Source organism: Arachis hypogaea, chromosome 12 (genome assembly GCF_003086295.3).
Source record: "Arachis hypogaea cultivar Tifrunner chromosome 12, arahy.Tifrunner.gnm2.J5K5, whole genome shotgun sequence".
In the NCBI taxonomy this organism is placed as follows: domain Eukaryota; kingdom Viridiplantae; phylum Streptophyta; class Magnoliopsida; order Fabales; family Fabaceae; genus Arachis; species Arachis hypogaea.
Window position 1 is genome coordinate 118,507,274 of NC_092047.1, and position 13,458 is coordinate 118,520,731.

At 25.7% G+C, this 13,458-nt stretch overlaps 1 long non-coding RNA gene across 1 annotated transcript; it reads left to right on the plus strand.

Annotated features, from left to right (window-relative positions):
- The first annotated feature begins 2,769 nt into the window (after positions 1-2,769).
- LOC112728770 (uncharacterized) lies at positions 2,770-8,793 on the plus strand. The gene is made up of 2 exons (XR_003166316.3): positions 2,770-3,091; positions 4,427-8,793. It is a non-coding gene; the product is annotated as an uncharacterized lncRNA (long non-coding RNA).
- The last annotated feature ends 4,665 nt before the right edge of the window (positions 8,794-13,458 follow it).

Genomic DNA, 13,458 nt, shown 5'->3' on the forward strand with positions numbered 1-13,458 from the left:
ATGTATAATTGACGACATGATAACCTTGAATCATCTTTACAAACGTTAAAAATACAAATAGGACGATTTAAACTTAGGAACACACAAAAAATTTACTCCAAACATTGAGAATAAAAACGATACTTTATTCACCATAAATATTATACCTCTAGATCCAGTCTTCTTCTAATTATGCGTTAATACGAGATGTTTGTGCACTAAAATATTTTTTATTGGTGAACGGTTGAACTAATATTTGCCATAATTTAGTTTCTATCCTGTAATTCTGAACTAATTAGACGGGAATTTGGATTTTCTAAATTTTGAATTTGAACTTTAAAAGGTAAAGTGTGATCTTCTATCCTTAAATGGTTTTTCTCTTATATTTATTTTTGGTTCTACTTATGAAATAAATGATAAAAAATCACATTTTACTCTTTAACGTGAAATTCAAAATTTAGAAAATTCAAATCCATCAGACGGTCCACCCGGTACAAGTCATAAACAAATGATTTCACATTTTGACATTAATGTATTAGATCATTTATCCTTCAAAAACAAAACATTAGCTTCCTAATAAGGTTCCTTTACAATCATGTTTAAGTATGAAATAAAATTCCTTAGCAAAGCTACATCCTCATATAAATAAATAACACAATAATTATTCATTAAAAAATTTCTTTCATCCCTATTTTCATAATTCGTTAACTAATTTGGCGGACATACCCACGCAAGGGGAATTAATAATGAGAAGAGAGACTAATGTTGGAACAACATTAAGGTCATTGTCCAATATAAATCGTTAGGTATGGTTAGTTGGTTGAGTTTTAGTGCTTCCTTTCGTTAATGTCTGTCTTTCAATACAAGGAAAATATAATGGTCATTGGAAAAATTAAATTCATCCTTTCTTTTTCATCACATCAGAATCATTATCTTCTAATGTTGTAGTCTTGGTTGATTGGTTCCTTTTAATTCAACCAAACTAGTGGATATTCAAAAGCAAAAAAAAAAAAAAAAAAACAAGGGAATCTTTTTAAATGAAATAATGGATGCTGAAAATAGAAAACCGAAAAGTATCATCCTACTATATTAAATACTAACAGATAATTAAATAGTTAATTTATTTGTTTATTTAAATAATTTTTTTAAATAAAATTTAGATTGATGATAAATTAATGCTTAATTTATTAGATTAAAGAATATAATAAAAGAAATTTTAGATTATTAAACGTTTTAGATAGGGATGGCAAAAATCCCCAGCGGGGCGGGTATCCGCGGGGATTTACCCGTCACGGGGCGGATATGGGGACGATTTTATACCCGCGGAGACGGGAGACGGGGCCCCGTATATTAAACGGGGCGGGGGCGGGGGCGGGAATATAGGTCCCCGCCCCGTGGAGACCCGTTTAAACTCCGTTTATGTAAAAAGACTAGAATATCCCATTTGTGTGTACTATGATTTTGTTAAGCATTTGTTATAATTATTGAATTAAGTTAAATATAATTTATATGATTATAATTAAGCATTTGTTATCATCTTCAATATCTTTGTTTGCTTTTTCTATTATAATTACTGTGATTTGGATAAGCATTTGTTATAATTATTCTAAAATTTTTATTATTTTACTGATTTTGAATTTTTGGTTAAGCATTTGAGTGCTATACATGTAATTCATAATATTGAAGTAGATATTGATGTAAGTAAAATACTAAATTATATACAATACACTATTTTTTAAATTTTTTTCCAATTTTTTTCAATTTTTATTATTTTTTATAAAAATCCGCGGATATCCGCGGAGACCCGGGTCCCCGGCGGATATGGGGCCCCCGTTACCCGTCACGGGGATGGGGCGGAGACGGGGACGGATAATGGAGGCGGGGGCGGGGGCGGGGGGCATGTCCCCGTCCCCATGGGGACCCGTTGCCATCCCTAGTTTTAGAATATTCTCAAATTATCATATTGCTAATCTTTTGATTAATAATTTATAAATTTAATTTTGATATACTATCGGTATAAGAATATATCTAAAATTAGCTCAACTATTTTGTATGCATTAAATGTACTATTTTTTATAAATCATTAGATTTTATTAAATAAAAATCAAAGAATATTATAAAAGAAGAGTATTGATAGACTTTATAAATATAGAATATATTAGTATATACATACATAAATACATTTTAATATAGAATATTTTAAAAATGACAAATATAATTTTTTACTTTAAAATAAATATGAAACATATAAATATATATAAAAATATTTTTATTATTATACAGTACCATTCTTAATTACATAATATAAAAAATTAAATTATTTTATATTACTTAAAAATAATTAAATTATTTTATATTATTAAAAAATAATTAGATTATTTTATATTATTAAAAAATATTTATTAATAGTTAACTTTATTAAAAATATATTATTATATAATATAATTTTTTATTCAAATATTTGTAAACATACATTTTATTCAAAATAGTATATATAATATTATTTTAACAAAATTAATTATTATATAACATACATTTTATTATATAATATTATATAATATTTTACTGATTCGGACTAAATAAAACCGATCAATCGAACCAGAAAAATCAAGAACCGAATAAATTAAAAGCCAAAAAATTTATATTTTATTATTTTTTATGCGGTCCGGTTCAGTTTTTAGTTCTAACACTAAAAATCTTAACCGAATCAGACCGAATCAGTAAATAAAAAATCTTAAAAAATCCTTCAGTTAACCCAACCCATTAGGCAGCCCATTACCCACGGCCCACCTCCCCACTTCCATCAGAAAACCTAGCTTCCCCATTACCCTACCCCCACGTCTCCACGCAGCCAAAACTCTAAAAGAAATCCCATTACCCTAACCCTCCCAGCAGCACCTCCCACCCCTTCCAGCCCCGCCGAACAGTGTCTCCTAGCCCCTCCCAGCAGCCCCTCTCAGCCCCTAACTCTTCTTGCCCTTTTGCCTCCAATCCTCTCAACTCTCAGCGCCTTTTGCTCTCCCTCTCCCTTCCTCGTCCTCCCTCTGCTCCGCGCCTCCGCCATTACTGCCGGCCTGCCTCTGGACAGCACCAAGAATGGAGCCTAAGTCAGGTTGGTTCTTCTACTTCCTCCCCGTCGGTGGCTGCAAGCAGTGGTTTCAATTTTCCCCTTCTCCTTTATCTTTGTTCTGTTGTTGCTTTCTAAACTCATTGCATCTTCCATTTATTTTTCGTGGTTTTTTTTTCAATAAAATTTGGCATTGGTTGATCCAGGTTTAACTGTCTAATTTTGAGAATTTGTTGCATAGCGTATAGCCTCACTGTTTCCTTTCTATTTTAGTGAATCTATTTGGTTCTGCATGTTCATGTAGTAGGATCTATTTGTCATGGAATCTATCGTATTTAGTAGAAATTGTTGTAGTTCATTTCTGTTGCTAAGCAAGACAGAAGAGTTTATGGTGAATTCGTGGTGTTTATGAGGAATTCAATGAATTTTTTTCTAATTTATTTGTTCTGTTGCTGATTTATTTCTTATTTTTTATTAGTTGCCGAATCAGAAGGTACAATATAGTATCATGGCTGATTTGGATTTGCTAAGGAAGATTCAAGATTCATTATCCCTCTCTTGGGTTGAATGAAGTTTTTGTTAAAATCAAAAGAATGTATCTGAGCAATTGCAACATGCATTGTTATTATTACACTTGATGACTTGTTTGTTCTTTGTTGCCTGTGTTGTTGATGGCCTGAAATTTTGAGCTGTTTGTTAGATATGAGTTTAGATTGTGATAAATTTTGATAATTGTTATGTTTTGAGAAGGTTTGGCTCAGTGATTAGGTTGAGTTTAATTGCAGAAGAGGTCTTGTTACTTTGTTGAATGCTGCAGTTTAATCACCAAATTAGACTTTTTTTAGTCTACTCTCTATATCTCTTTCTACCTACTCTATCTGTGTATCTGCACATTTTAATTTCTTGCAAGCAACTCATGGTAAATAAACATGGTTCCCATTGTTTACATGAGGGGTTTTTTGAGGTATATATACTTGCTTTTATATTTCTTTCATTTATTTACTCTTTTGATTTGCTGCTTGTTTGGACTTACATATGATAGATTTATTATTGCTTTCTTATTAAAAACACTTGCATTAAATGAAATTGTGTAGATCAAATAGAATGTGATTATTAGCATATTTATTCTTTGTAAATTAAATTCTTTTGTATGTTGGTGGGCATCTCTCTAGGATATGTGATTATTAGCATATTTATTCTTTATAAATTAGCATATTTTTTTGTTATTTAACTTTTGAGTTTGTATATTGATAAGATTATAATACTCTGGTTGATGATATTCATATAATGCTTTTAATTTGAAAGACATTTTAAGGTTTATATAGACTATATTTATGTTTTATGGTGGTTATTTATAATTTATTTTTTCTTATAAAACAGTTTTTCGATTGAATCGGTTGGATCAATAAATCAGTGAATCAGTAGTTAAAGCGGTTCGATGACCAGTTCGATTTTTAGAACCTTGCTCACCAGTCACCACTCTCAAATCATCCCCGGCGGTTTAAAATTTGAATATATGATTTTGTTTCAGGTCATGATACATATTTGGCTCACTTCATCCCCAGCCAGTCTGCTTCCGCCGGCCTCTTTCACTCACTCTGTCTCTGGCCTCCATTAGTTTGTCAGTGCCTCCTTGCCACTGCCACCCGCCGCCTCTAAACTATGTCGTCACGCCTCACTCCACACAGTCTCGTCGTGCCATTCTGTTCTAACTGCCTCCTTCCCTCACCGTCTACAGGTAGGTCATTTCTTCTTTTTCTTGTTATTTTTTTTAGATTGAAAATGGAATATAATATTGGTGTTTAGGTTTATTTTTTGACAATGATTTGGATATTTTGATATTTTGGCTGTTTGGCTGTTTATATACTGATTCAGCTATAGTTTTCGCTGATTTTTAAAAATTGATTTTACTATTTGGCTGATATTTACTATTGTTTGGACATAAATTTGACTGTAATTTGAGTTGTATTATAGTAACCAATATGTTTTATATTTTTGTTATTTTTCTTTTCTTAGATATATTCAGTGATATTCGGCCCCTCAGTTAAATATTCTGATTTTTTTCAAATAAAAGCAAATTTCTAGTTATACTAAGGCAAGTTTATGCATTCACTGTAGTGTCATTTTCATGAAACTGCATAGTATTTATGGCATTTTTCTTTGATTCTAAGATGTGATTTTGGAGGCAGTTGTTTACATGACATCATTTAAAAATGTTCATCTTTGTTGCTTTGATTGATAAATATTGGTTGTTTGCATTGTAAACTTAGTAAGTCAAATATTTGATTATGCTAGGATTTTTGTTATATTTGAGTGCATGTACAGTGAACGGTCACACTATTAGTTGAGCAGAGGCTAATAAAGATTTTTGGTGTAACAAGTGAGACAACAATAAACGTTTTGGTCCTTGTAAACTCAAGCTATGAAAGGAATAAGGGTAGGATTAAATAATGAAAACAGAAAATAAGAAATTAAATGATAATTTTTGTTATTTTTGAACTCTTAATCCCCAAAGGATCATTTTTCACTCTCTGTATTCCTCTTTTCTTGACAACCTCTTGTACTATTTCAAATAAGTAAAAATTCTCATTATTGTCCTCAAACTCAAACGAACGAATTCTAATTTTTCAGCTATTATTTTCACTTTAGCTTTTGCACTCTACTTACTTTCAAGTGAATAGCTAAGTTTCTTATTTTATTGCTTCTTTAAAATGGTTTTAATTTTTTTTAATTTTGTTTCGATATTATCTTTTTACATGGGTTAATTTGGTAACCTTAAAATTCTAATGGATTGAATTGTTACTTTCTTTATTTCATTCTCTATCATAAAACCATTACTATGGATGTAAACTTACTTTGATTAGTTATATTAAGTTACAATCTTATGAATTGTTTTATTTATTTATTTTGTTGTCTACATCAGATGAGATAACTCTTGTTGTAATATTTTATACAAACTCAGAAGACAACAGGTGTAGTTATAAAGTATTTAGTTTAAAAGTAAAAGAAATTGTGAATGATTCTCCCATAAATGCTATTGAAGTTGACGCATATAATTTTTCTCTCTCCAATCGGATAAGGATTTAGTAATAAGACAGATTTTGTTCCATTTGGATATGAATTATTTTGTTTACGAAAATTTTGAATTTTTAAAATTAAAATGGGATAGTAAAAATTTAGATGAAAACAAAATAGGAGTCAATGTATTAGATTATATGGTTACTATCGAAGACTTTTATTATACAAATATGTATATAGGAGAATTTAGATGGAATAATTTTGTCATATATAATGATAGAAGCTGTTTGTTGGGGGTTGTGGAAAAATCGTTAGAGGTCGATACTATAAGACAAAAGGCAATAAAAGAGCGATTTGATCTGTATTTAAATACTGCTCAAGCCATTCAAAAATGTGTTAATTGACTTCTTAAAAGATTGTAATCTTTTTTTGGATACATCGACAGGAAGTCAGGTATTTTTTTCTGTATTTTAATGTTTTATTTCTATTTTTTATTTCATATATATATATTTTAATTTTACAGGAAAAAAATTTTAGTATCATCCATATATATCAAATTATATGGAAAAATTAGAGTGTTTCATTTCTATATGAATTGTTATGAAGTATTTGCCATAAGATATTCAACTACTATGGAGTATTTGTCAAATATTCAATAGTTATTACAGCAGTTAAATATCTTGTGACAAATATTCCATAGCATTTCATGTAGAAATGAAACACTCTAATTTTTTCATATAATTTGCTATATATGGATGATGTCAAAGTGTATTCTTGTAAAATTAAAAAATATATATATAAAACAGTAATTAAACGAAAAAAATAGAAATAAAATATTAAAATACAGAAAGAAATTTACCATGGCTTTCTTCTGTTGCTGTGTTTAAGAAAAGATTTCAATCTTTTAGGAGGTAGATTAACACATTTTTGAATGACTTTAATAGAAAAATACAAATCAAATCATTTCTTTATCGTCCCTTATAGTGTCGATTTCTAATGTTTTTTCCACAACTCCCAACAAATAGCTTGTATTATTGTTTATGGCAAAATTATCCCATCTAAATTCTCCTGTATACATATTTGGATTATGAAAATTTTCGATGGCAGTCATATAGTCTAATACATAGACTCCTAGTTTATTTTCATCTAAATTTTTACTATTCCATTTTAATTTTAAAAATTCAAAATCTTTATAAACAAAATAATTCATAACCCGAATGGAACAAAATTACTGTTTCGGTACTAAATCTTTATCTAGTTAGAGAGAAAAATGATATGCGTTAACCTCAATAGGATTTATGGAAGAATCGTTTACAATTTCTTTTACTTTTAATGGACCTCTTAACTTTACCGTTAAACTAAATACTTTGTAACTCCACTTGTTGTTTTTTGAATTTACTTCCTTGTATAAAGTATTACTTTTTGTACAGCAAAATTTATCTCATCTGATGTAAACAATAAAATAAATAAATCAAATAGTTCTGTAACTTAATATAACTAATCATGGTAATGCTTTGATGATAGAGAATGAAATAAAAGAAGTAAAAAGATAATATTGAAGCAAAACTAAAATAAAATTAAGATCATATCAAAGAAGCAATAAATTAAGAAATTCAGCTATTCACTTGAGAGTGAGTAGAGTGCAAAAATTAAAGAGAAAATAATGTCTGAAAAATTAAAACTCTTTCTGTTGGGAAGTGATCAAGAGGTTTGAGGACAATAATGAAAATTTTTACTTATTTGAAATAGTACAAGAGATTGTCAAGAAAAGAGGATAACAAAGAGTGAAAAGTGATTCTTTTAGGGTTAAGAGTTCAAAACTAATAAAATTTGTCATTTTATTTCTTATTTTCTATTTTTATTATTCAATCTTACCTTTATTCCTACTTAAACTAATAGTGTGACTGTGTATGCACTCAAATATAACAAAAACTCTAGCATAATCAGTACTTGACTTACTAAGTTTACTATATAAACAGCCAATATTTATGAATCAAAAAAATTGCCACAAATATGAACATTTTTCAAGGATGTCATGTAAACGAAACAACTGCTTCTAAAATCACATCTTGGAATCAAATGAAAATGCCCCATAAATACTGTGTAATTTCATGAATGTAACACTATAGTAAATGTATAAACTTATCCTAATATAACTAAAAATTTGTTTTTATTTAAAAAAAAATTAGAATATTTAATTGAGGAACCGAAGATCTGAAAATATTTAAAAAAAGAAAAAGAACAAAAATATAAAACATACTATTAGCTACTATAATATAATTCAAGTTACAGTCAAATTTATGTTCAAATAATAGTAAATATCAGCAAAATCAGTTTTAAACTAGAGCTGAATCAGCGCCAAAGTGTCAAAAATTAACCTAAACACCATTGTTATATTCCATTTTTCACCAAGAAAGAGAAGAAATGGCCTACCTATGGATGAATGATGAAGGAGGGAGGCAGTTAAAGCAGAATGGCACGACGAAACTGTGTGAAGTAAGGCCTGACAGCCGAGTTTGGAGGCAGCCGGTGGTAGTTCGCGGTTTAATCGATTCGACCGATAAGTTTAAACGAATTTTTTAGAATATTGCGGGTGAGTGAAAAAGAACTAGGAAGTAAAGTGGGGCTAGTTGATTTTGTTAGGGTAAAAGATTGGGTTGGAGAAATTGAAAGGAAAGGGTATTTTAAAATTTTTATTAAATATTTAATAAAATGAATATTAAATTTAATTATTGGTTATTTTTGTCAAATAATATTTTAATACATAATATTTTAAATAGTAACAGAATTTTTTATTTTAAATAATTAAATATAAAATATAATACAAAATGAATATTTTTTATTTATTAAAATTAATTATTATGCAAAAAATTTTTATAATATCAAAAAATTATATTAAAATAATATTTTTAACTGTAACATAAAAATATAAAATATTTATAAATAATTAAATTATTATATTTAAAATTTATTAATTAATTATTTTTGTTAAAAATATTATATAATATAATTTTTTATCAAAATATTAACTTTTTTATTTTTTTCAGTTCTTTTTAAAAAAATAGAATAAATAATATAAATCTAAATGTACGTCTATTACATTATATATTTGGAAAATTATCAAGTATTTTCTGACAAAAAACGGAACATGACAAAAAGTGTCTATCATTATACAAGTGTATTGACATAATTAACCCATTGAAAACATAATTAAACGACTAAATCCAAATTTAATACAAAAATAATACTAGAATAATTTGTGACTAAAAAATATTGAGAAAAAAGTACACTTATCTATTTTTTAAATATAATAATTGTACAAATAAACAAAAAGAAAATAGTTTTTGAAGTATATTTCCATATTTGACAAATTTTGTAATCACAATTTAATTGATTTTGGAGTATTAGAGATTTTGTACAGAAAAAAAATATTACAAAAAGATTTTGGTTATTATGCTTTTTCAATACGCAGAATTTATATCAAATTTAAGAGTGAAATAATATTAAATTCGTTTAAAATTGTTTTGAACTAAAATAAAGTATTTAAAATATTAGAGATTAAATCTAAATATTAAGACTAAAATAATAATAAAAAAAAGATAAAAGAGGAAGGGACTAAAAAAATTGATACATATAATTTGGATAACAATTTTTAAATAATTATGATTGATGAAATATTTTTTTAATGGGTAGTTATTAATTATTTTTTAATAAATTTTTATGTGTTAAATTATTAAAAATTAAATTAAAAAGGTATATTGTCACTTCTATTTTCTTATTTTTTTACAAATTATGCAAACATATAATAGAAAAATTCATATATGACATTATAAAAAAAATTACTACTAATATATATTATTTAAATATATAATCTAAAATAAAATTATATGAATAAAGTCTAATTTAGATTAAAATCAAATTTGCATTATTAGTCTCATCTGGCTTTTTTTTTATAAAAAGATAAATAATTGTTTTTATTAATAAAATTGTCATATTTTATTTTTAAAATATTTTTTATTTTATTTATTTATATTAGGACAAAATTTGCCAATTTTAACATTATATAAACACTGAGAGAGTGATAAGTGATATTTCTATTAAATTACCATAAATAAGATTCTTTTTATGTATTTTGTGATTACTAAAAAAAATTTTCTTTCATGCATATAAAAAATGGCTAATCCAACAAAATAGCTTGGCTTTAAAGGTTACTTCTTCGAACAGCTACCTTTCATTGCACATGGAAATATTACACATTTTTTTAAATATTATATAACAATTAATTTTTTTAAAATAATATTATATATACTATTTTGGGTAAATTGTATGTTTAAAAAATTTGAATAAAAAATTATGTTATATAATAATATATTTTTAATAAAGTTAACTATTAATAAATATTTTTTAATAATATAAAATAATTTAATTATTTTCAAGTAATATAAAATAATTTAATTATTTTATATTATGTAATTATAAATGGTACTGTATAATAATTAATTTTAATAAATAAAAATATTTTTATATAATTATTTTATATTATGTAATTATATGTTTTATATTCTATATTGAAATGTATTTATGTATGTATATATTAATATATTCTATATTTATAAAGTTTATTAATACTCTTCTTTCATAATATCCTTTGATTTTTATTTAATAAAATTTAATGGTTCATAAAAAATGGTACATCTAATGCACATAAAATGGTTGAACTGATTTTAGACATATCTTCAGTATAAAACCGTTTTACTCTATACGTGTATCAAATTACATACCGCCACATTAATAAAAATAACTATTTTTTATATTAATTGTGTAAATAGTTATTTAAAAAAATAATTGTGATTGTACGATTTTATTATTAGTGCATCAAAATTAAAATTTAATTTTTATTTTATATTAAACTTGAAAAAAATTACTAAAAATATATAATAGAACCTTTATTAATCTGATTGAAACAACATCTTATTAGGGTTCTTACTTCTTACTTATATTTTGCCAAGATAACATCATGTTTATTATTATGCCTAATTCATGAGTTGCTACACGTGATTTTGTCAAATTAGAAATCATTATCAAGAAGATACAAAACTAAAAAGAAGCCAAAAAATCGACCTATTTTCTTTCGTTATCTTCTACTTGTTTTTTTCTGCATTATAGTTTGGAGTTTTCCTTGAATCGAGAATTTCTTATCATCCACGTCTTCAATAATAATGATATTAAAACCTCCTCACACTAGCTTAGTAGCTCCTTAACGTTTTCCTTTCTACTTTTTCATATTTTGTCTCTTTTTTTCTAATAGCATCACATCATGTGCCGACAAATTATAAATTAAAATTTTTATCCAATAAATAAATAAAGATAATCAAATCATTTTTCTTAAAAATTAACCTAATGAAACTTTATAAATGATTGTTTTATAATATTCTGCATACATATAATTTAATTAAAGAATCGATTTTTCCTATTAATTATAACATAAGTTATTTTTTGAAAATTATTTTTTAAACTAAATTTTTAAATTTAAATCTCAAGTTTTAAATTGTAATCGTAAATCTTAAATTCTAAATCCTTTAAAAGATAAAAATGAAAAGATAATTTTAAAATAAAATTAATTAATATTAACTAATTAAAATTAATTCTCTATTTTTTTAAATAAAGATAATGCACATGCTCATCCTATTTTATTTGTGTCAGTTTAATTTACTTAAAAAAATAAAAAAATAAAAAAATAAAAAAAGTTAATTAAATTTTAAATGTTAATATCATGTGGTTAGAAAAAATATTGACTTTCAAAAATTTAGGGTAAAAATTAATTAAAGGTACAAGCATAATTTTATAATATATCCTTGGACATCTACTGCATACATTTTACCTTTTTTGATATTATTGTTCTGTACTTACTTTGAATCTTATACCTTAACATGCAAACGAGGTTCTCATGTGAAGATCATATCCACAAATGAATTTATCCAAAAAAAAGAAATACAAATTTATATAGGGGGAGTTGGTGAAAAAAGTAAAGGAATATGTGAGAGGTTTCTACAATAATTCTTAGAAGAATTTGTGTAGGGTCTTGTATATCTATATTTAGGGATATAAGAAGCTACATTGAATCATCCTGGGTGTCAGTGCAAGTGCATCAACACACCTTTTTTTGATCTATGTGCCATTGCTTTTATTTTTTATTTTTTTGTTTTGTTTTATTTTTGGAGAGAGTCACCATTATTGAACCTTCGTTATTCTAGACATGTACGTCTCTTGTTTGCTTGGCACACCACGCCACTTCCTTCAATAATAATAAAGCACAGAGCCTCTTATATATTGATCTCAAATTCTCAATTCACCTCTTTTTATGGTTCTTCAATACATTTTATTTTTTTGACAAAAATAAAAATAAAAATAAAAGCATTTGATTTCTATTTAGACACTTACACTAAAACTACATTTTGTTCACTTTTGCTTAAGATGTTTAATTTGTGTCTTGTTATTTTTTCAAAATAGAGTCAACTGTTATTAATTCTTTCATTCATGTATATATTAAGTTATCGATAATATTAGAGAAATAAAAAAAATAATAAAAAAATTATTTTATTTAATATTTATTAATTACTAATATTTATTAATTACTGTAATAATTAATAAATATTAAATAAAATACATTATGATTATTTTTTTAATTACCAAATATTTCTATTAAGTTATTACTTATTGACAAACATATTCAACAATATATCAGAAGTTCATAAATTTAGAACCCTGCATCTTAGGCATGATAGATATATAGAGGGCGGAGCTACATGTAAAGAAAGAGGGTAATAATTCTTTTAATTTTAATTTTTTATATGTAAATTATATGTAAATTTTAGTTTAATCTCTTTTAAAAAATTTTATTTTAGTTTTATTTTATTGTGTTAAAATTTTTAGCTTCCCTTTAATATTTCATCTAATTCCGCGTTAGATATATATAAGATGGAAAGCAATGTATACTTTATTATAACTAAACCCATCCAATAACTACTATTTTAATTGAATATATATATAAAAGGTAAAAATAAATCAAATAATAGATTACTAAAATGCAAAATAACAAAAAGTTAAAAAAAATAGTGTTCAATTTTTTTAGTGATCAATATGGTCATTATTCATATAAGAGAAAGCACAATATCTTTTTTATTCCCCTCTTTATTATTCGGTTAGGAAAGTGTAATAAAAGTAGCTTTCATTTGTGGGGCTCCTCTTATTAGAGCTGTGTTTGTAGTGTGTGTTCTTTTTGCCAAGATTCTTAATTTTGTATAACTTTTTTTCTTATGAAAAATAAAAAATTTCTACCAACTCATTATGTAAAATTCTTTTGATTATATTTAATTATTTATTAATACATACCT